General features: G+C 36.1%; 2 protein-coding genes across 2 annotated transcripts in view; one reads left to right on the top strand and one right to left on the bottom strand.

The window, feature by feature from the left end:
• LOC148954396 (myosin light chain kinase A-like) overlaps positions 1–6,893 on the bottom strand; it is a 108,927-nt gene extending 102,034 nt beyond the window's left edge. Inside the window, exon 1 of the mRNA XM_089086440.1 lies at positions 6,814–6,893. The gene's annotated coding sequence lies outside the window, so the exon portion shown is untranslated. The remainder of the gene's footprint in view (positions 1–6,813) is intronic.
• Hel89B (histone acetyltransferase 1) overlaps positions 1–23,280 on the top strand; it is a 246,885-nt gene that overhangs the window by 89,560 nt on the left and 134,045 nt on the right. The gene's annotated exons all lie outside the window — the stretch shown is intronic.

Genomic DNA, 23,280 nt, shown 5'->3' with positions numbered 1-23,280 from the left:
GGGGAAGGCCTATCTGATCTTTGCTTTTCTCGAGTCGCATTCTCGCGTGTTTCCCAGATTTTAGAACAGTACCGAATTTGTTTGGGACTATCCATTTCATTCAGCCATGGTCATATGTTAATCTCACGAAAGATTTAATGGGGTTTTCTGATTTTTTTTTTTTTTTTGTAGCTAGGGAGAGAGGGAGATACCTCAAAGGGGGCATTTTAATGCCAAAACATCTCAACTCACATCTTTGCGGGGAGGTATTTTCAAGGGGGGGGGGGGGGATTTTCCACGAAGTGGTAGTTCCAGGAGGAATTTTCAGCTGGAGGTTTTTTCCCGGGGGGGGGGGGGCTGCTTGCCCTCCAATCACTTTTGACTTTTAAAAAGGGAACTAAAACTTACAATTTCTAATCGAATAATAAAATATGATTAGTAAACTTGAGTAACAAAAACCCCCGCGGCCCTCGGGGCAAGGGCTGTTGGTTATTGCAAGTTACCCATCGTTAAAATTTAAGATTGTTATAGAAGTGATGGTCGTACAAACTTTGGAAAAGGCTCATTCGATTGGAAATTGTAATTTCAAGTTCAATTTTGAAGAATCAAAGGTAATCAGAGGACAATCAGTCTCTCCCTTTTAACCACTATTTCCCCCCCCCAATGCATCCGATCAAAATAAAAAAAAGGTTTTTTAAAATAGTCTAAAGGTCAAATAGCCATGCCTCTGGGGTTAACAACCCCACCAGCAGCTCCAGGAGCAAGGGCTGCAATTTAAGCTAGTTTCTCAATGTTAACACATAAGGTTACTATGGAAAATATTTTGTATGAGCTTGGGGGGAGTGGTGCTCAGTCAATTGGAAATCAAAAGTTCCAGTGCGGTTTTTACGAGTTAAAAGTTATTGAAGGTCTTCCACCCACACCCTCTTTTTTCCCCAAATACATTCGATCGATAATTTTAAGATGACTATTTTATTTAAAATTAATTTTAAAAAACTGTTTCCACAAAATAAGTTTTTCAAAGAAAAGTAAAGAACTCCATTAAACCAAAAATGGGCAAAAATAAAATCAAATAATCTACCAAGCGTGAAAGTACCACAAATCAGCATCGATAAATAAATGAAACCCAAAACGAACAGAAATTACAATAAAATAACCGAGTCAAACTCAAAACGAGCTGAACATGAGTAGGCCTCAAAACCCCTATGCCTTTCCAAGGCCAGAACATAATTTGTACTTTACTGAAAAAATATAAATGTTTTTTTGTTTTTTTTTTAATTTCAAAATATTAAATTTATATAAAATTGAGCATTCCAAAATATATCAGGTTATAAAAATAGAGGTATACTACAATTCAATTTTCATATACCTTTTAGGTTCATCCGATATCTCAGGCTGCCCTTCCCCCTTAGGGCACCCCTTCCATCGTAACCATAAATTACACTTTTCAAATCCTTTTTCATCAACCTCTATTTCCCCCGATATATAATTTACTTTTACCCCCCATCCCCCTCCCCCCAAAAAAAAGTAAGAAAGAAATGAAAAACTCTACCTTTACAAAAAAAAAACTAATAGGCAGAATGTCTCATTATCCCTTCACTTCATTTCCTTTACCTTTATTACTCATCTTATCTTTCCCCTTTGGCTGCTCAATTCTCTTTAAACTTTATCATTATCCTACTTTTAATACTTCTCAAATCTCTTTAAAACTTTATCTTTATCCTACTTATAATACTTATTTATTTATAATTCTTTTATTCCTTTTTTAAATAACAATATTTAAATTTCTTACAAAAACTTTTTTTTCTCTCTCTTTCTTTTCCTTTTCTTTTTCTCTTTTTTTTCTTTTTTTTTTTCTTTCTTTTTTTTCTTCTTTCTTTTTTCCCTTCCTTCTCCTTTTTTTTTATTTTTTTTTTACCCTATTATATTCACCTTCAATTTTTTCCTTTCTGTTTGCCTTTCCTTATATTTACTAGCCTATCCCACTGAACTCTTACCTTTTTCATTACTTCTGTTGGGTTCGTATCTTTCATTTTCGCTTTCCAAACATGATAGCTGAAATGTGTGAAAATGTATGTCAAATCTTCGTATTTTTCCGTTTGATTGGTTTCCATGCATAATTTTAATTCTACAATCTTTTCTGCGTTGACCAGTTCCTCATTTTCTTGTATTTTACTACTTAACAGTTTTCTGTTTTTACACTTGTGCATTGAAGAATTAAATGTTCAAGTGTTTCAATTTGATTTCCACACCTTCCGCACATTCCATTCGACTTGGTGGGGTCTATCCTATGTTTTCTTTCTTCAGTTGGCAGTATTTTGTGAACTTGGAAAAACGCATGCTCTTTAACCTTTGGCGGTAAGAAACTAGAGTGTATCAGGTCGAATTTTTTTTTCAGTTTTTCATCGTCAAGATCACTCGTCTCTAGAATTTTCGCTGGAGGTAGGTTTTCCTGCGAAATGAACCATTGTTTCATATCCGTTTTGTTGATTTTTTTACTATCAAGGTCTGCGATCCTTTTTTCCAGTAATTCTTTAATAGTTCCGAAATGTTTTTTTTTACCGAATTTGGGCAGTCACTCCTTTCATTTCTTACCCATGCGTTATACCAATTTTTCATAGGGTTTGTTTCTTCAAAATGGATTTCTTCGATCATTGTTTTCATGTGAAGTTCTTTTATCTTGGCTTCTGTGTTAATTATTTGTAGGCCTCCTTGGCTTTTCAGTAGAAACATATCTGTAAGTTTAAACTTTGGAGGGGGTTTTCCGTACCAGACGAACTGATATATCATTGACTTTATTTTCTTTTGGATGCCTTTTGTGGGGTTTGATACTGAAGCGAAATACCATATCACTGGGCAACAGTAAGTATTAACGTATTGAGCTTTTTGAAATATTGTGAAGGCTCTTCCATAGCCGTAAGCAAGTGCCGATTGAAACTTCTGCAATGTTTTAGCCCAGTTTATTTTTTCAGTCTCTTTCCATGTTTTTCTGCATTGGATACATAAAAACTTTGTTTCATCTTTCCTTTCTATCCCGCCAATAAACTGAGGTTCTTCTTCGCTTAAACACAGGACTTCGCATTTTTCTTTTTCTTAATTCTGGTTTGAACAAATCGCAGTATTTAGTTATACAATGCAGAGCTCGTAAATAATCTATGTCTGTTTCCGTGAAAGTCGTGAGGGCGTCGACAAATCCTTCTAGCTTTTGTTGGGTTCCTCCTATCTCGATTCCGTGTATCTCTTGCTCCAAATATCGCAACAAAGGGTCAATATATATTTCGAACAATAAAGAGCCTAATGGGCATCCCTGTCTCACTCCTGTCTCTGCTTCAAAGCTATCGCTTTCCATATTACCTATTACAATGATCTGTTCTATTTTCTCCAAAGTCTTTTTTATCCATTCGATAAACTCTTACAGAAACCGTATTCCACTAGTATAATAAGTAGGATTGTTCTTCTTATTTTGTCAAATGCTTTTCGAATGTCAAAGCTTGTTATTCTGTATTTCCCTTTTTTCTTCTTCTTTCCTATCACGTGTATTACGTTTCGTATGGCTCTTAGAGCATGAGCTGTTTTCTGTCCATCTAATCCTCCCTTTTGTCGCTTACTTAGCACCTTACTAAATACCTTTTTTGTTGGTTTGCAAGAACTTTGGTGAGAATCCGATAGTCGCAGTTTGTTAAATTTAAAGGTCTCCAGTTCTTCAGTTCTTCAAGATTTCCTGACTTTGATAGGAGCTTCATTGTTCCAATGCAACTAATTTTTTCTTCTGGGCTATTTAGCATCTCGTTGAACATTTCAGACAGAATCGGGGCTATTTCATTTGCATGATGCTTATAAAATTCGTAAGGTATACCGTCTCTGCCCAGTGATTTGTTATTTCTCGTTTCCGATAATGCTTTTTTTATTTCTTCTGCAGTTATTTCGCGTGTTAGTATTTCATTCTGTTCATCAGTTACTTTTGTTATAGTGATTTCCTCAATAAATTCTCGGGCCTTTTTTTACTCGTCTTCGGTTTCTTCTTTTTCTTTCTTGAAGACATTTTGGTAATAATATCTTGCTTCGTTTAATATATCATTTTCGTTTTGAATGACTTCCCCTTCTTGATTTATTATTCTTCTCATTTGTTGTTGGCTTATTTTTTTTCTTCTCGTGGCATATGGGAGTTGTTGCTAACTGTTCGTTATGAATATATTCATCTACTTTATTTCTTATTTTGATTGCTTCTGCTCGCTTATGCTTAACCCCACTTATCTCTGATAAAGCCTCAAAATATTCCTTGTTTCAGTTTTTGCCTGAATTTATCTCTTCGTTTAGCTGGTAAACTACTTTATATAGAAAGCTGACGTGTTTCTCTTCTAACCTTGCTGTATCGCGAGAGATGTGTTGGGCCATTTTTGTAATCGCTGGCTTAGCTACCTTTTCCCAATGTTTCGGAAGGCTACTTTTCTCGACAGTTTTCAGTACCTCTAATATCTTTTCTGTTGCGTTTGTGAAATCTTTGTTTCTCAGTACTTCAGTATTCATCTTTCATGACAAATTTCTGAAAGAATATTTTTTTCTTTCGTTGTTTTTTAATGTGGCATTCATAGCCTGATGGTCGGAAAACGGTGCAATTTTGTTCTCGATTTTCTCTATTTGTGGAAGGATCTCACTTGATGTGTATATGCGGTCGAGTCTAGCTCCTCCTCCGTACGCCGTCCAACTTATCCTAGTGAAACTCCTTGTATTCACTTTTTCTTTCCAAACGTCTAGAAAGCCGGCATCACGCACGAATCGTTTCAGTGACGAGCAAATATTATCACTTTGTGCATTTGCATCTTGCTTGTTTGTTATGCAGTTAAAATCTCCAAGGAAAATTGTGTTTTCATTACTTTTCTGTACATATGGGGTCATTTTTTTCTTCGAAGAATTCTTCTTGTACTTTTATGTTTTGCGACCCAAATGGAACATATATTTTGACAAACTTACATCCACCTTTCTCACGCCTAATTATTCCCCCGTCGGTATTGGCTTGAATGTCGTTTACACGGAGCTTTTTTTCATATATTATTGCCACGCTTCTTCCACCCGCATTGCAAGTCGTAAAATATTTATATTCAGGTTCTAAACCTTTTAATTCGCTTATCTCGTTCTCTTGTATGAATGCTAAGTCTATTCTTTCTTTTAGTAGATACCCTTTTAGCATTACTTGTCTACTTTTTTGCTTTATTCCATTTACGTTCAAAGTTGCGAATTTTTTGGAAACTCTTGATGACTTATCACCATGTCTTCTGCATTTTCTCTTGTTCTTGCTTTCTTGGTTTCTAATCCTTCTACTGACGAGAAAGACGTCTCAGCGTAATTGATTAGCTCCAATACCTGGCTTGCCGAAGGGCTGTTGCTGCTCTGTACGATTTCTTCCACACTATCTATCATACCTTCGATGCTTTCAAGTCGGCTCGAAAGTTCAGCTTGACCTGTCTGTGACTGTTCTTTGCGATCTTTTGTTCCTTTTCATACTCCTAGTGAGTACTCCCGGCAGTGAGCTACTCCTGCTGCGGGCCTCTTGAAACTTTTCATCTTCGCTATCAGCATCTTGTCCTATTTTCTCCAGTTTCTTTTTTCTTTCTAGCTCGTCCTTGTGTTCACGGGTCGTGTTCCGATTTTCCGATCTTGCGAGTTCCTGTTTCATTTTCTCCATTTCGCGATCTATTTTTTCTTCCTGATTCTTCTGCTCATGTGTCTTGGCCTGTCCAGTTTATTTTTCTTTGGGTCTCAGGTTGGTTTGGTTTTCAGGTTATTTTTCTGGCCGATCGTTGCTTTGGCTACTACCCGCATTAGGGCCACTTGGTTCGGATGTTATGTTTCTTTGCGACCTCTTGTGAGGAAAAAGGACACTGAGCTGCTAAATGTCCTGTTTAATCACATATAATGCAAGTTTTGATTTGGCCATCGTACCATATCCGCATTCTCATTCCATTTACGAAAATGAAAGAAGGGATCTTCTTATCTATTCTCATGCTTGCTATTGCTCTTGTTTTGGCTGTTTCGAGATATCCGTCACCAGTGTAATACTCACGTTTGCATGAGAAAACCCTACCATACCTTTCCAATGTCTCTTGGACTTGTAACAACTCCATTTCTAGCGGCATTCTTTCTATTTTCATGAAAGTGGGTTTTGTTTCGCAACTTTCGACGTATACAACTCTTTCATGAAATGATAACAGCCTCTCTTCAGCCTTCGTGAGGAAGTTATCGAGTTTGTTGCTATTGCTGATCTTCACAGACATAGTTTTTCCATATCTCAGCCCTGATCCATCTATAAGTGTTAGATTCTCTTTTTTGACTCCATTCTGTTTTATCTATCTCTGTACTTCTATCTCTAAAGATATATCTCCATCTGGGAGAGCCAGAAAGCTCAGAAACGTAGTGTATGTTCGTACATACCTTTCTGATACCCCTCCTGGTTGTTGCGTCATTCTTTTTTCTTTTTTTACCTTTTCAAATAATACCAATAACTTTTTTTTTCTCTTACCAACTATTCTATTTCATCAACAAAAATAAATAAACCCTCTGCAAAAAACAAAATTAACAAAAAAAAAACACTTTTTTTCCTCCTTTTTTTCTTTTTAATTTACTACTCTATCAACTCTAACTCCTATCTCGGGAAACACGCCGATTTTAACCTTTTTTTGCGCCCGAAAACCACTCACAAACAAGAATGGCAACGCTGCGCGGTGTATATAATATACACCGCGCAATAATCACGCAATCAGCGCGTGTACATCCAATAGACACACCGGATTCCTAAAATATGGCACTTCTTAACGGAAAAAAAAAATATTCACTTACTTGGAAAATCACAATTATAAATCTGGTTTCAATTTTATCCAAAAAAAAAATACCAAAATCTTATTCAAAACTAGTGAAATGACAAAAATTTATTTTTCTTAGTTATTTCACCCAGGGTTGCCAAAACTAATGTTTTTTCGCTTATAACTTTAATAAATCAAATAATATTAACATTTTAATTACTAAATATCATTATTTGTATATTAAACTGACAATGCACATTCATTTGTATTTTTTTTTTAGTAAAGTGCAAATTATGGGCCTTATATGCCCCCATGGCATAACTTACAACCCTTTTCCCGAGAGTTGTAGGGGGGGGGGGTGTCTTCCTAACAGATATAATGTCCAAAACCTTCAAATACGATGAAAAAAATTTTGATATCCAAATTTTGATTGAAGGTGTTAAGAGAAATTATGAGCGTGGAGGGGGGTTGGTCGCTCTCAAATCACTTTGACTCTTAAAAAGAGCATTATAATTTCAAATTTCAAATCAAATAAACCCCATCTGACGTTTATATGACCATCCATTCCTTAAGAACCTTTTATGCCCTCATGGCATAACTTACAACCTTATCCCCAGGGTGCAGGGTGTCACCCCTAGAGACATTATTATATGTTCTTTGAACTATTTTGAACAAAATTGCTATCTCATAATTTCAATCAGATGCGTTTGATGAAAAGAGGTGTCATCGGGGAGGGGGGGGGGGTCTAAATAACCTCCATCACTTTTTACGCTTCCAAAGGAATTAGAACTTCCAAATTTCAACCAAATGGGCCTCTTCTAAATTTAAACAACCATCAATTCCATAAAAACCTTAAATGCCCCATGGCATAACTTACAACCCTCGTCCCTAGACTCTGGTGGTTTGTTTCAGCCCCGAAAGCCTTGTTATACAACTTTTGAATATTTTGAATAAAATGACTCAAATTTTTTTATTCGATGTATTTCGGCAAAACACGACGTGTTGAGGGGGGGGGGTAACTGCCTTCTGATCACTTTGGCTCTTAAAAAGGGCACTAGAAATTCATATTACCAACCCAATGAGTCCCTTCCGAAGTATATACAACCACCCTTCCACCCTTTATTCGATGTATTTCGGCAAAACACGACGTGTTCAGGGGGGGGGGTAACTGCCTTCTGATCATTTTGACTCTTAAAAAGGGTACTAGAAATTCATATTACAAATCCAATGAGTCTCTTCCGAAGTATATACAACCAACCTTTCTATAAAAACCTTATATGCCCTCGGGGAAAAACTTATAACCCTTGCTCTGAGAGCGACGGGGATGGGGGTGTCTTTCTCAAAGACATAATTTCTGGACTCTTCTACTACAATGAACAAAATTTCTATCTCCAAATTTTGATTGCATGTCTTTTGGGGAATGATGATTGGGGGGGGGGGGCTGGTTGCTCTCAAATCACTCTTGATTCTTAAAAAGGGTACTATAACTTTCCATTTCAAAACAAATGAGCCTCATTTGAAGTTTATGATGCCACCCATTCCATAAAAAAAAATTTCTGGGGGATGGTGACGCATCTGGAGGGAGGTGATGCATCGGTATCTGGGGGGAGGTGATGCACCCGGGGCTATGGTAGGCGTTTCAGTTGCAGGTGTTTTCCCCCTGAGGGTTGCCCCTAGGGGTCCCGGGTGTGAGTTGCAAACCCACAGCCCAACCCTCCTCATTTAACAGACTTGGGATCGTCATGGTCCCCCGACCTCTGACAGGATAGGTACCTTACATGGTTGAGTTAAAACTGGGAATATCTTCTTTTTCTCTCTATATATATATATCCACATTTAAGGAAAAAACATAATTTTCAAGAAAAACAAGCATAATGTAAAAACTCACTTATAAAAAATTTAAAACTAGCTATCTAAAAGTAATTTTTATATTCAGAAAACGAGAATTTTCCAAACCGCAATCCTGTAAATTTTGTTGAAGTTGAAAAGAATATTGGTTTTTATAAGCATCTCAGCATCTAAAAACAGAAAAATTAATAAAAAATTAATTAAAGTTGAAATGAATTAAGGGCACCTTGGCATAGAATCTCCAAAACTATGTAATCAATTCCTCTCCAAAATACTTCGAAGGGCATCAATTTCTTTTCCAATTAAATACTTCTGTAGTTCCACCTCGAGTATTTCAACCTCTAGTTGAACACGGCGAATCTCAGCATCCCCTACTTCCATGTCTCGCTGTAAGGTTGATAAATCAACTTGTTTTCTATCTTCAATTTCCAGGTCCAGTCTCTTTTCAACTCTTGTTGTTAAAATCCGTGTTTCTACAGTCTTTGTCAATACATCTTTGCATACTTTTGTAATTGAACACTTTGGCCTGTTTTTCTTTACTTTTCCAAGCATTTTTCTTTCTTTAATTTGTATGCCCATATTTCTTCGTGGGTCTAACGATGTTTTTACTACGGTACATCTTGTTCTTTCCGACATGGCTAAGATATTCTTATACAGACAATCTTGTTCCTTCCGACTATTACAGCTTCTTCTTTCCGACATTTCAAAGACTTTCTTACACCGTTTCAAAAAAATATTAAAAACGTTATAGTAAATAACTTACAGCCTTCCAGATTCAGACCTTGTACTCAACTGATTGGTACGGATAAGGAGACTGCATTCCTGACTTGCCTTTAAGCTCCGCCTACGAGCACCTATTGCGCAATATTGTATGACATCATTCGTTTGCTTGGAATATTTTTTTTTTGTTTCATTACGGGCAATTTGGCTCAAATTTATGCCAGTGAAACTTTCTTTTTACGAACTTTATTTAGTTCTTTTAGGTTTTATTTTTCAGTGCATGTTTTTAGTTAATGTTTTAGCACTGTAGCCTAAAACATTCTCTTCGGAGAAAAATATAAATGTTTTTACTTTTATAACTTTAATAAGATAAGATTTATTCATAATCAATTAATCATACAAGAAAATACATTGTGCTAATCCCCCAAAGGCTCCTAGGCCTGTAATAGAGGGGGAATACATACCGTTTAAAGCAAACACTAAATCAATAGAAAAACATTAAAATAGGCCTACATTGAATAATCCAATCAATATAGACAATCCAATCACAACACTCCTAATCCTCCTCGAAAGGCTCCATGGCCAGGGATACATGGCCAGGGATCTTTATATGTTCAACCTTGTTGGAATTCTTTGCCTTTTAAAGTCGTAATATAAATGTCTGTAAAGATGATTAATAAAAAAGGTCTGTTTTGTTGTCACAAAAACAAAGAAAATCGGACGTAACAAACTCTTAAAGCCAGATTTATTTCCCCTTTTTTATGTCTGTTAATGGGGTTTCCCTTAGCCCTGTCACTGTCTACGGGTCTAGGCTTTTACCCCCCCCTCCCCTCCTCCCATGGGAAAACCTGCCCCGGGAAAATACCCTCTCGCGGAAAATATGGTCTTCCAAATTGGGATATTTTTTTGGGTTCTGTTATTTTTTATTTTATCTGAGGAGTGCTTAGTAAAGTGGAAAAGAGTACTTTATGTGTAAATCTTGCCCTCCTCCGTAAAAAAATGTTCTTCTCATGAAAAATACTCCAGAAACTCCTCCTCCCTTAAGAAAACTCCCACGCGAAAAATGTCCGTATGTTTCCCAGTAACAAACACTATCTGTAAGAAATGGACAAAATACAAAACTTAAAAAGGTACTTGAAATTCTGCAATGGGGTTTTCTGATTTTTTTTGTAGCTAGGGAGAGAGGGAGATACCTCAAAGGGGGCATTTTAATGCCAAAACATCTCGACTCACATCTTCGCGGGGAGGTATTTTCAAGGGGGAGGGGGGTATTTTCCACGAAGTGGTAGTTCCAGGAGGAATTTTCAGCAGGAGGTTTTTTCCCGGGGGGGCTGCTTGCCCTCCAATCACTTTTGTTTTTTAAAAAGGGCACTAAAACTTACAATTTCTAATCGAACAATAAAACGTGATTAGTAAACGTGATTAACAAAAACCCCCACAGTCCTCGGGGCAAGGGCTGTTGGTTATTGCAAGTTATCCATTGTTAAAATCTAAAAATTTAATAGAAGTGAGGGTCGTACAGACTTTGGAGAAGGCTCATTTGATTGGAAATTGAAATTTCAAGTTCAATTTTGAAGAATCAAAGGTAATCAGAGGACAATCAGTTTCTCCCTTTTAACCACTATCCCCCCCCCCCCCCCCAATGCATCCGATCAAAGTAAAAAAAAATGGTTTTTGAAAATAGTCTAAAGGTCAAATAACCATGCTTCTGGGGCTAAAAACCCCAACAGCAGCTCCAGGAGCAAGGGCTGCAAGTTAAGCTAGTTTCTCAATGTTAACACATAAGGTTACTATGGAAAATATTTTGTATGAGCTTGGGGGGAGTGGTGCTCATTCAATTGGAAATCAAAAGATCCAGTGCCCTTTTTACAAGTTAAAAGTGGTTGAAGGGCTTTCAGCCACACCCTCTTTTTTTCCCCAAATACATGCAATCGATAACTTTGAGGTGACTATTTTATTTAAAATTAATTAAAAAAACTTTCCACAAAATAAGTTTTTCAAAGAAAAGTAAAGAACTCCATTAAACCGAAAATTAGAAAAAATAAAATCAAATAATCTACCAAGCATGAAACTACCACAAATCAGCATCGACAAATAAATGAAACCCAAAACGAACTGAAATTACAATAGATAACGGAGTCAAACTCAAAACGAGCAGAACATGAGTAGGGCTCAAAACCCCTATGCCTTTCCAAGGCCAAAACATAATTTGCACTTTACTGAAAAAATATAAATGTTTTTTGCTTATAACTTTAATAAATCAAATAATATTAACATTTTAATTACTAAATATCAGTATTTGTATATTAAACTGACAATGCACATTCATTTGTATTTTTTTTTTTAGTAAAGTGCAAGTTATGGGCCTTATATGCCCCATGACACAACTTACAACCATTTCCCTGAGAGCTTTAGGGGGGGAGGGGTGTCTTCCTCACAAACATAAATTCCAAAACCTTCAACTGCGATGAATAAAATTTTTATCTCCAAATTTTAATTGGAGTTGTTAAGAGAAATGATGAGCTTGGAGGGGGGCGGGTTGCTCTCAAATCACTTTGACTCTTCAAAAGGACATTATAATTTCAAATTTCAAATCAAATAAGCCCCATCTGAAGTTTATATGACCATCCATTCCTTAAGAACCTTTTATGCCCTCGTGGCATAACTTACAACCTTATCCCCAGGGTGCTTGGGGGGATATCATCCCTAGAGACATTATTATATGTTCTTTGAACTATTTTGAACAAAATTGCTATCTCATAATTTCAATCAGATGCGTTTGATGAAAAGAGGTGTAATCGGGGAGGGGGTCTAAATAACCTCCATCCCTTTTGACGCTTCCAAAGGAATTAGAACTTCCAATTTCCAACCAAATGGGTCTCTTCTAAAGTTAAACAACCATCAATTCTATAAAAATCTTAAATGCCCCATGGCATAACTTACAACCCTCGTCCCTAGACTCTGGTGGTTTGTTTCAGCCCCGAAAGTCTTGTTATACAACTTTTGAATATTTTGAATAAAATGACTCAAAATTTTTATTCGATATATTTCGGCAAAACACGACGTGTTGAGGGGGGGGGGGGTAACTACCTTCGGATCACTTTGGCTCTTAAAAAGGGCATTATAAATTCAAATTACAAACCCAATGAGTCTCTTCCGAAGTATATACACCCAACCTTCCAATAAAAACATTATATGCCCTCGGGGCATAACTTATAACCCTTGCTCTGAGAGCGATGGGGATGGGGGTGTCTTTCTCAAAGACATAATTTCTGGACTTTTCAACTGCAATGAACAAAATTTCTATCTTTAAATTTTGATTGCATGTCTTTTGGGGAATGATGATTGGGAGGGGGGGGGGGGCTGGTTGCTCTCAAATCACTTTTGATTCTTAAAAAGGTTACTATAACGTTACATTTCAAAACAAATGATCCCCATTTGAAGTTTATGATGCCACCCAGTCAATAAAAAAATTATCTGGGGGAGGGTGATGCATATGGGGGGCGGTGATGCATCGTTCTCGGGGGGGCGATGATGCATCCGAGGCTGTTGTAGGCATTTCAGTTGTAGGTAGTGGTACACTGAGGGGTACCCCTTAGGGTCTCGGGCGGGAGGTACAAACCCACAGCCCAACCCATCTCTTTTAACAGACTTGGGATCGTCAAGGTCACCCGACCTCACAGAGGCACGGGTCCTAACCGGGGTGAGTGGAAACTTGGACGATCTACATTTTCTCTATATATATATGTCCAAATTTAAGGCAAAAACATCATCTTCAAGAAAAACAAGCATAACATAAAAACTAACTTACAAAAAATTTAAAACTAGCTATCTAAAAGTAATTTTGATATTCAGAAAACGAGAATTTTCCAAACTGCAATCCTGTAAATTTTGTTGAAGTTGAAAAGAATATTGGTTTTTTATAAGCATCTCAGCATCTAAAAACAGAAAAATTAATAAGAAATTAATTAAAGTTGAAATGAATTAAGTGCACCATGGCATAGAATCTCCAAAACTATGTAATCAATTCCTCTCCAAAATACTTCGAAGTTCATCAATTTCTTTTCCAATTAAATACTTCTGTAGTTCCACCTCGAGTATTTCAACCTCTAGTTGAACACGGCGAATCTCAGCATCCACTACTTCCATTTCTCGCTGTAAGGTTGATAAATCCACTTGTTTTCTATCTTCAATTTCCAGGTCCATTCTCTTTTCAACTCTTGTTATTAGAATCCGTGTTTCTATCGTCTTTGTCAATACATCTTTGCATACTTTTGTAATTGAAAATTTTGGCCTGTTTTTCTTTACTTTTCCAAGCATTTTTCTTTCTTTAATTTGTATGCCCATATTTCTTCGTGGGTCTAACGATGTTTTTACTACGGTACATCTTGTTCTTTCCGACATGGCTAAGATATTCTTATACAGACAATCTTGTTCCTTCCGACTATTACAGCTTCTTCTTTCCGACATTTCAAAGACTTTCTTACACCGTTTCAAAAAATATTAAAAACTTTATAGTAAATAACTTACAGCCTTTCAGATTCAGACCTTGTACTCAACTGATTGGTACGGATAAGGAGACTGCATTCCTGACTTGCCTTTAAGCTCCGCCTACGAGCACCTATTGCGCAATATTTGTATGACATCATTCGTTTGCTTGGAATATTTTTTTTGTTTCATTACGGGCAATTTGGCTCAAATTTATGCCAGTGAAACTTTCTTTTTACGAACTTTATTTAGTTCTTTTAGGTTTTATTTTTCAGTGCATGTTTTTAGTTAATGTTTTAGCACAGTAGCCTAAAACATTCTCTTCGGAAAGAAATATAAATGTTTTTACTTTTATAACTTTAATAAGTCAAATAATATTAACATTTTGATTACTAAATATCAGTATATGTATATTAAACTGAAATGCATATTCATTTGTATTTTTTTCAGGAAAGTGCAAATTATGTTTTGGCCTTGGGAAGGCATATTGGTTTTGAGCCCTACTCATGTTAATTTCGTTTTAAGATTGATTCGGTTGTTTATTGTAATTTCTGTTCGTTTTGGGTTTCATTTATTCATCGATGCTGATTTGTGGTAGTTTCACGCTTAGTAGATTATTTGATTTTATTTTTGCTCATTTTTGTTTTAATTGTTTTCTTTACTTTTCTTTGAAAAACTTTTATTGTGGAAAAAGTTTTTGTTAGTTACTATTAAAGAATAAATGAAACCCAAAACGAACAGAAATTAAATAAACAATCATAGCAAAAAACATACAACAAGTAATAATATAAATGAATAAATAGATCTTAGAGTGAGTAATGCTTAGATTGAATATCAAAATCAAGCTTAAAACGAAAAAAAAATTCCTATTGAAGTATAAATGAAACTTAAAACGAACAGAAATTAAATAAACAATCAATGCAAACAAACATACAATAGATATTATCCTTTAAATATATATTATCCTATATATGTAAATATATAAATAAATCTTGAAACGAGTAAAACTTAAATTGATATGCAAATCAAGCTTGAAACTAACAAAAATCACTACAAACAAGAGTTTGGGTATCACCTCCTTCTCTCACTGTAAAAGTTTAAAACCTACTGCGTCATTGGCGCTTTACTGAAAACTATATGCGTCTTGAACAGTCTTGGGAAGTATAAATAACATCAAATTGAATATTTGATGCATAATGATATTAGTTGTTGAAAAATCCATCCGTTCAAGAATTTATTTCACTATAATTCTATTTTTATTTTCAATGCTTTAAGAACTAGAAAAGAAAATATTTGTAATATAATTCGTTTTCTGCTAGGCAATAGTGACGCAGTGTTCTCTATGGTCTTATTTATGTTCTAAAGGAAAACCGACGTCTAAATACAATATTGTTGGGAAACTATTTTTGTTTTTGCTAACTTTAAAAGTTTCCAATAAATTAAGGGGAATTTTTTATAGGTAATGTTGTTTGTTTTTGAAATTTCAGCAGTTCAAAATGTTACTATGATTCTTATTTTTATTTTCAACATTAAGGACAAAAGAAAATATTTGTCATAAAATTGGTTCTCTTATTTTTAAAATTGGTTCTCTTATATTGGTGCTGTTAAATAGCATAAAAAATTTTTCTCTTATTGATTTTCATTTTAACGAAAAAAGATTTAATTTTAATTTTTGTTTATTTCTTTTTGAGACCCGCATTCATTTTTTCAAAAATTAAGTGGCTTGTGATCTTTATTTTTTGCCGTATGTATAATATAGAACAAAATAAAATAATACATAAATAGGTTATTGTTGGTGGTGACTCTGGTGGTTTGTTTCAGCCCCGAAAGCCTTGTTATACAACTTTTGAATATTTTGAATAAAATGACTCTCAAAATTTTCCATTCGATGTATTTCAGCAAAACACGCCGTTTTGAGGGGGGGGGGGGTAACTGCCTTCTGGTCACTTTGGCTCTTAAAAAGGGTATTAAAAATTCATATTACCAATCCAAGGAGTCCCTTCCGAAGTATATACAACCCCCCTTCCAATAAAAACAGTATATGCCCTCGGGGAAAAACTTATAACCCTTGCTCTGAGAGCGACGGGGATGGGGGTGTCTTTCTCAAAGACATAATTTCTGGACTTTTCAACTACAATGAACAAAATTTCTATCTCCAAATTTTGATTGCATGTCTTTTGGGGAATGATGATGGGGGGGGTGGGCTGGGTGCTCTCAAATCACTTTTGACTCTTAAAAAGGGTACTATAACTTTCCATTTCAAAACAAATGAGCCCCATTTGAAGTTTATGATGCCACCCATTCCATAAAAAAATTATCTGGGGGATGGTGATGCATATGGGGGGAGGTGAGGCATCGGGCGCGGGGGGGCGGTGAGGCATCCGGGGTTGTTGGAGGCGTTTCAGTTGCAGGTGTTTTTCCCCTGAGGGTTATCCCTCAGGGTCCCGGGTGTGGGTTGTAAACCCACAGCCCAACCCTCCTCATTTAACGGACTTGGGACCGTCATGTTCCCCCGACCACTGTGAGGCAAGGTTCCTTACATGGTTGAGTTAAAACTGGGAAGATGTTCTTTTTCTCTCTATATATATATATCCAAATTTAAGGCAAAAAGATCATCTTCAAGAAAAACAAGCATAATGTAAAAACTCACTTACAAAAAATTTAAAACTAGCTATCTAAAAGTAATTTTGATATTCAGAAAACGAGAATTTTCCAAACCGCAATCCTGTAAATTTTGTTGAAGTTGAAAAGAATATTGGTTTTTATAAGCATCTCAGCATCTAAAAACAGAAAAATTAATAAAAAATTAATTAAAGTTGAAATGAATTTAGTGCACCATGGCATAGAATCTCCAAAACTATGTAATCAATTCCTCTCCAAAATACTTCGAAGTTCATCAATTTCTTTTTCAATTAAATACTTCTGTAGTTCCACCTCGAGTATTTCAATCTCTAGTTGAACACGGCGAATCTCACCATCCACTACTTCCATTTCTCGCTCTAAGGTTGATAAATCCACTTTTTTTTCTATCTTCAATTTCCAATACATCCGATCGATAATTTTGAGGTGACCATTTTATTTAAAATTAATTTGAAAAAACTTTTTACACAAAATAAGTTTTTCAAAGAAAAGTAAAGAACTCCATTAAACCAAAAATGACCAAAAATAAAATCAAACAATCTACCAAGCGTGAAAATACCACAAATCAGCATCGATAAATAAATGAAACCCAAAACGAACTGAAATTACAATAGAAAACCGAGTCAAACTCAAAACGAGCAGAACATGAGTAGGGCTCAAAACCCCTATGCCTTTCCAAGGCCAGAACATAATTTGCACTTTACTGAAAAAATGTAAATGTTTTTTGCTTATAACTTTAATAAATCAAATAATATTAACATTTTAATTACTAAATATCAGTATTTGTATATTAAACTGACAATGCACATTCATTTGTATTTTTTTTTAAGTAAAGTGCAAGTTATGGGCCTTATATGCCCCATGACACAACTTACAACCATTTCCCTGAGAGCTGTAGGGGGGGGGTGTCTTCCTCACAAACATAAAGACCAAAACCTACAAATACGATGAATAAAATGGGTATCTCCAAATTTTGAGTGGAGGTGTTAAGAGACATGAGGCGCGGGGAGGGGGGCTGGGGGCTCTCAAATCACTTTGACTCTTGAAAAGGGCATTATAATTTCCAATTTCAAATCAAATAAGCCCCATTTGAAGTTTATATGACCATCCATTCCTTAAGAACCTTTTATGCCCTCGTGGCATAACTTACAACCTTATCCCCAGGGTGTTGGGGGGATGTCATCCCTATAGACATTATTATATGTTCTTTGAACTATTTTGAACAAAATTGCTATCTCATAATTTCAATCAAATGCGTTTGATGAAAAGAGGAGTTATAAAGGAGGGGGGGGTCTAAATAACCTCCATCCCTTTTGACGCTTCCAAAGGAATTAGAACTTCCAATTTTCAACCAAATGGGCCTCTTCTAAAGTTAAACAACCTATGACTCCAAAATTTTTTATTCGATGTATTTCAGCAAAACACGACGTGTTGGGGGAGGGGGGGGGGTAACTGCCTTCTGATCATTTTGACTCTTAAAAAGGGCACTAAAAATTCATATTACTAATCCAATGATTCCCCTCCAAAGAATATACAGCCAACCTTCCTATAAGAACATTATATGCCCCCGGGGCAAAACTTATAACCCTTGCTCTGAGAGCGACGGGGAGGGGGTGTCTTTCTCAAAGACATAATTTCTGGACTTTTCAACTACAATGAACAAAATTTCTATCTCCAAATTTTGATTGCATGTCTTTTGGGGAATGATGATTGGGGGGGCTGGTTGCTCTCAAATCACTTTTGATTCTTAAAAAGGGTACTATAACTTTCCATTTCAAAACAAATGAGCCCCATTTGAAGTTTATGATGCCACCCATTCCATAAAAAAAATTATCTGGGGGATGGTGATGCATCGTTATCTGGGGGGAGGTGATGCATCCGAGGCTATTGTAGACGTTTCAGCTGCAGGTGTTTTTCCCTGAGTGTTGCCCCTCGGGGACTCCGTTGTGGGTTGTAAACCAACAGCTCAACCCTCCTTATTTAACGGACTTGGGACCGTCATGGTCCCCCGACTTCTGTCAGGATAGGTACCTTACATGGTTGAGTTAAAACTGGGAAGATGTTCTTTTTCTCTCTATGTATATATCCAAATTTAAGGCAAAAAGATCATCTTCAAGAAAAACAAGCATAATGTAAAAACTCACTTATAAAAAATTTAAAACTAGCTATCTAAAAGTAATTTTTATATTCAGAAAACGAGAATTTTCCAAACCGCAATCCTGTAAATTTTGTTGAAGTTGAAAAGAATATTGGTTTTTATAAGCATCTCAGCATCTAAAAACAGAAAAATTTATAAAAAATTAATTAAAGTTGAAATGAATTTAGTGCACCATGGCATAGAATCTCCAAAACTATGTAATGAATTCCTCTCCAAAATACTTCGAAGGTCATCAATTTCTTTTTCAATTAAATACTTCTGGAGCTCCACTTCGAGTATTTCAACCTCGAATTGAGCACGTCGAATCTCTGCATCCATTACTTCCATTTCTCGTTCTAAGGTTGATAAATCCACTTGTTTTCTATCTTCAATTTCCAGGTCTAGTCTTTTTTCAACTCTTGTTGTTACAATCCGTGTTTCTACCGTCTTTGTCAATACATCCTTGTATACCTTTGTAATTGAACACTTTGCCCTGTTTTTCTTTACCTTTCCAAGCATTTTTCTTTCTTTAATTTGTATGCCCATACTTCTTCGTGGGTCTAGCGATGTTTTTTCTATAGTACATCTTGTTCTTTCCGACATGGCTAAGATATTCTTATACAGACAATCTTGTTCCTTCCGACTATTACAGCTTCTTCTTTCCGACATTTCAAAGACTTTCTTACACCGTTTCAAAAAATATTAAAAACGCTATAGTAAATAACTTACAGCCTTCCAGATTCAGACCTTATACTCAAGTGATAGGGTACGGATAATGCGACTGCATTCCTGACTTGCCTTTAAGCTCCGCCTACGAGCACCTATTGCGCAATATTGTATGACATCATTCGTTTGCTTGGAATATTTTTTTGTTTCATTACGGGCAATTTGGCTCAAATTTATGCCAGTGAAACTTTCTTTTTACGAACTTTATTTAGTTCTTTTAGGTTTTATTTTTCAGTGCATGTTTTTAGTTAATGTTTTAGCACTGTAGCCTAAAACATTCTCTTCGGAGAAAAATATAAATGTTTTTACTTTTATAACTTTAATAGGATAAGATTTATTCATAATCAATTAATCATACAAGAAAATACATTGTGCTAATCCCCCAAAGGCTCCTAGACCTGTAATAGAGGGGGAATACATACCGTTTAAAGCAAACACTAAATCAATAGAAAAACATTAAAATAGGCCTACATTGAATAATCTAATCAATATATACAATCCAATCACAACACTCCTAATCCTCCTCGAAAGGCTCCATGGCCAGGGATACATGCCAGGGATCTTTATATGTTTAACCTTGTTGGAATTCTTTGCCTTTTAAAGTCTTAATATAAATGTCTGTAAAGATGATTAATGAAAAAGGTCTGTTTTGTTGTCACAAAAACAAAGAAAATCGGACGTAACAAACTCTAAAATCCAGATTTATTTCCCCTTTTTCATGTCTGTTAATGGGGTTTCTCTTAGCCCTGTCACTGTCTAAGGGTCTAGGCTTTTACCCCTCCCCCCACCCCTCCGCCCCTGGAAAAACCCTCCCCTGAAAAATACCTTCTCGCGGAAAATATGGTCTTCCAAATTGGGATATTTTTTTGGGTTCTGTTATTTTTTAGTTTAGCTGAGAAGTGCTAAGGAAAGTGAAAAAGAGGACTTTATGTGTAAGTATTGCTCTCCTCCGTAAAGAAATGTTCTTCTCATGGAAAATCCTCCAGAAACTCCCTTGAGAAAACTCCCACGCGAAAAATGTCCGTATGTTTCCCAATAACAAACACTATCTGTAAGCAATGGACAAAATACAAAACTTAAAAAGGTACTTGAAATTCTGCAATGGGATTTTCTGATTTTTTTTTTTGTAGCTAGGGAGAGAGGGAGATACCTCAAAGGGGGCATTTTAATGCCAAAACATCTCAACTCTCATCTTCGCGGGGAGGTATTTTCAAGGGGGAGGGGGGTATTTTCCACGAAGTGGTAGTTCCAGGAGGAATTTTCAGCAGGAGGTGTTTTTCCCGGGAGGGGGGGGGGGCTGGTTGTCCTCCAATCCCTTTTGATTTTTAAAAAGGGCACCAAAACTTTCAATTTCTAATCGAATAATAAAACGTGATTAATAAACTTGAGTAACAAAAACCCCCGCGGCCCTCGGGGCAAGGGCTGTTGGTTATTGCAAGTTACCCATTGTCAAAATTTAAAAATTTAATAGAAGTGATGGTCGTACAGACTTTGGAGAAGGCTCATTTGATTGGAAATTGAAATTTCAAGTTCAATTTTGAAGAATCAAAGGTAATCAGAGGACAATCAGTCTCTCCCTTTTAACCCCTATCCCCCCCCCAATGCATCCGATCAAAATAAAAAAAAATGGTTTTTGTAAATAGTCTAAAGGTCAAATAGCCATGCCTCTGGGGTTAAAAACCCCATCAGCAGCTCCTGGAGCAAGGGCTGCAAGTTAAGCTAGTTTCTCAATGTTAACACATAAGGTTACTATGGAAAATATTTTGTATGAGCTTGGGGGGAGTGGTGCTCATTCAATTGGAAATCAAAAGTTCCAGTGCCCTTTTTAAGAGTTAAAAGTGATTGAAGGTCTTCCACCCCACCCTCTTTTTTCCCCAAATACATCCGATCGATAATTTTGAGGTGACTATTTTATTTAAAATTAATTTGAAAAAGCTGTTTCCACAAAGTACGTTTTTCAAAGAAAATGAAAGAACAACATTAAACAAAAATGAGCAAAAATAAAATCAAATAATTTACCAAGCGTAAAATTACCATAAGTCAGCATCAACGAATACATGAAACACAAAAACGAACAGAAATTACAATAAGGAACCGAGTCAAACTCAAAACGAGCAGAACATGAGTAGGACTCAAAACCCCTATGCCTTTCCAAGGCCAAAACATAATTTGCACTTTACTGAAAAAATATAAATGTTTTTTTGCTTATAACTTTAATGAATCAAATAATATTAACATTTTAATTACTAAATATCAGTATTTGTATATTAAACTGACAATGCACATTCATTTGTATTTTTTTTTAGTAAAGTGCAAATTATGGGCCTTATATGCCCCATGACACAACTTACAACCATTTCCCTGAGAGCTGTAGGGGGGGGGGGTATCTTCCTCACAAACATAAATTCCAAAACCTTCAAATACGATGAATAAAATTGGTATCTCAAAATTTTAATTGGAGGTGTTTAGTGAAATGATGATCGTGGAGGGGGGTGGTTGCTCGCAAATCACTTTGACTCTTGAAAAGGGCATTATAACTTCAAATTTCAAATCAAATAAGCCCCATCTGAAGTTTATATGACCACCCATTCCATAAGTACCTTTTAGGCCCTCGTGGCATAACTTACAACCTTATCCCCAGGGTGTTGGGGGGATGTCATCCCTAGAGACATTATTATATGTTCTTTGAACTATTTTGAACAAAATTGCTATCTCATAATTTCAATCAGATGCGTTTGATGAAAAGAGGTGTCATCAGGGAGGGGGGGGGGTCTAAATAACCTCCATCCCTTTTGACGCTTCCAAAGGAATTAGAACTTCAAAATTTCAACCAAATGGGCCTCTTCTAAATTTAAACAACCATCAATTCCATAAAAACCTTAAATGCCCCATGGCATAACTTACAACCCTCGTCCCTAGGCTCTGGTGGTTTGTTTCAGTCCCAAAAGTCTTGTCATACAACTTTTGAATATTTTGAATAAAATGACTCAAAATTTTTTTATTCGATGTATTTCAGCAAAACACGACGTGTTGAGGGGGGGGGGGTAACTGCCTTAGGATCACTTTGGCTCTTAAAAAGGGCATTAGAAATTCATATTACCAACCCAATGAGTCCCTTCCGAAGTATATACAACCACCCTTCCTATAAAAACATTATATGCCCTCGGGGCAAAACTTATAACCCTTGCTCTGAGAGCGACGGGGATGGGGGTGTCTTTCTCAAAGACATAATTTCTGGACTTTTCAACTACAATGAACAAAATTTCTATCTCCAAATTTTGATTGCATGTCTTTTGGGGAATGGTGATTGGGGGGGGGGGGCTGGTTGTTCTCCAATCACTTTTGATTCTTAAAAAGGGTACAAGAACTTTCCATTTAAAAACAAATGAGCCCCATTTGAAGTTTATGATGCCACCCATTCCATAAAAAAATTCTCTGGGGGATGGTGATGCATCTGGGGGGAGGTGATGCATCGTTATCTGGGGGGAGGTGATGCATCCGGGGCTGTTGTAGGCGTTTCAGTTGCAGGTGTTTTTCCCCTGAGGGTTGCCCCTCAGGGTCCCGGGTGTGGGTTATAAACCCACAGCCCAACCCTCCTCATTTAACGGACTTGGGACCGTCATGTTCCCCCGACCTCTGTGAGGCAAGGTTCCTTACATGGTTGAGTTAAAACTGGGAAGATGTTCTTTTTCTCTCTATATATATATATCCAAATTTAAGGCAAAAAGATCATCTTCAAGAAAAACAAGCATAATGTAAAAACTCACTTACAAAAAATTTAAAACTAGCTATCTAAAAGTAATTTTGATATTCAGAAAACGAGAATTTTCCAAACCGCAATCCTGTAAATTTCGTTGAAGTTGAAATAAGCATCTCAGCATCTAAAAACAGAAAAATTAATAAAAAATTAATTAAAGTTGAAATGAATTTAGTGCACCATGGCAT

Source organism: Artemia sp. Qi Xiang Cuo, chromosome 3, assembly GCF_049724085.1.
Source record: "Artemia sp. Qi Xiang Cuo chromosome 3, ASM4972408v1, whole genome shotgun sequence".
Classification (NCBI taxonomy): domain Eukaryota; kingdom Metazoa; phylum Arthropoda; class Branchiopoda; order Anostraca; family Artemiidae; genus Artemia; species Artemia sp. Qi Xiang Cuo.
This window is presented reverse-complemented; position numbering and strand designations above follow the sequence as displayed.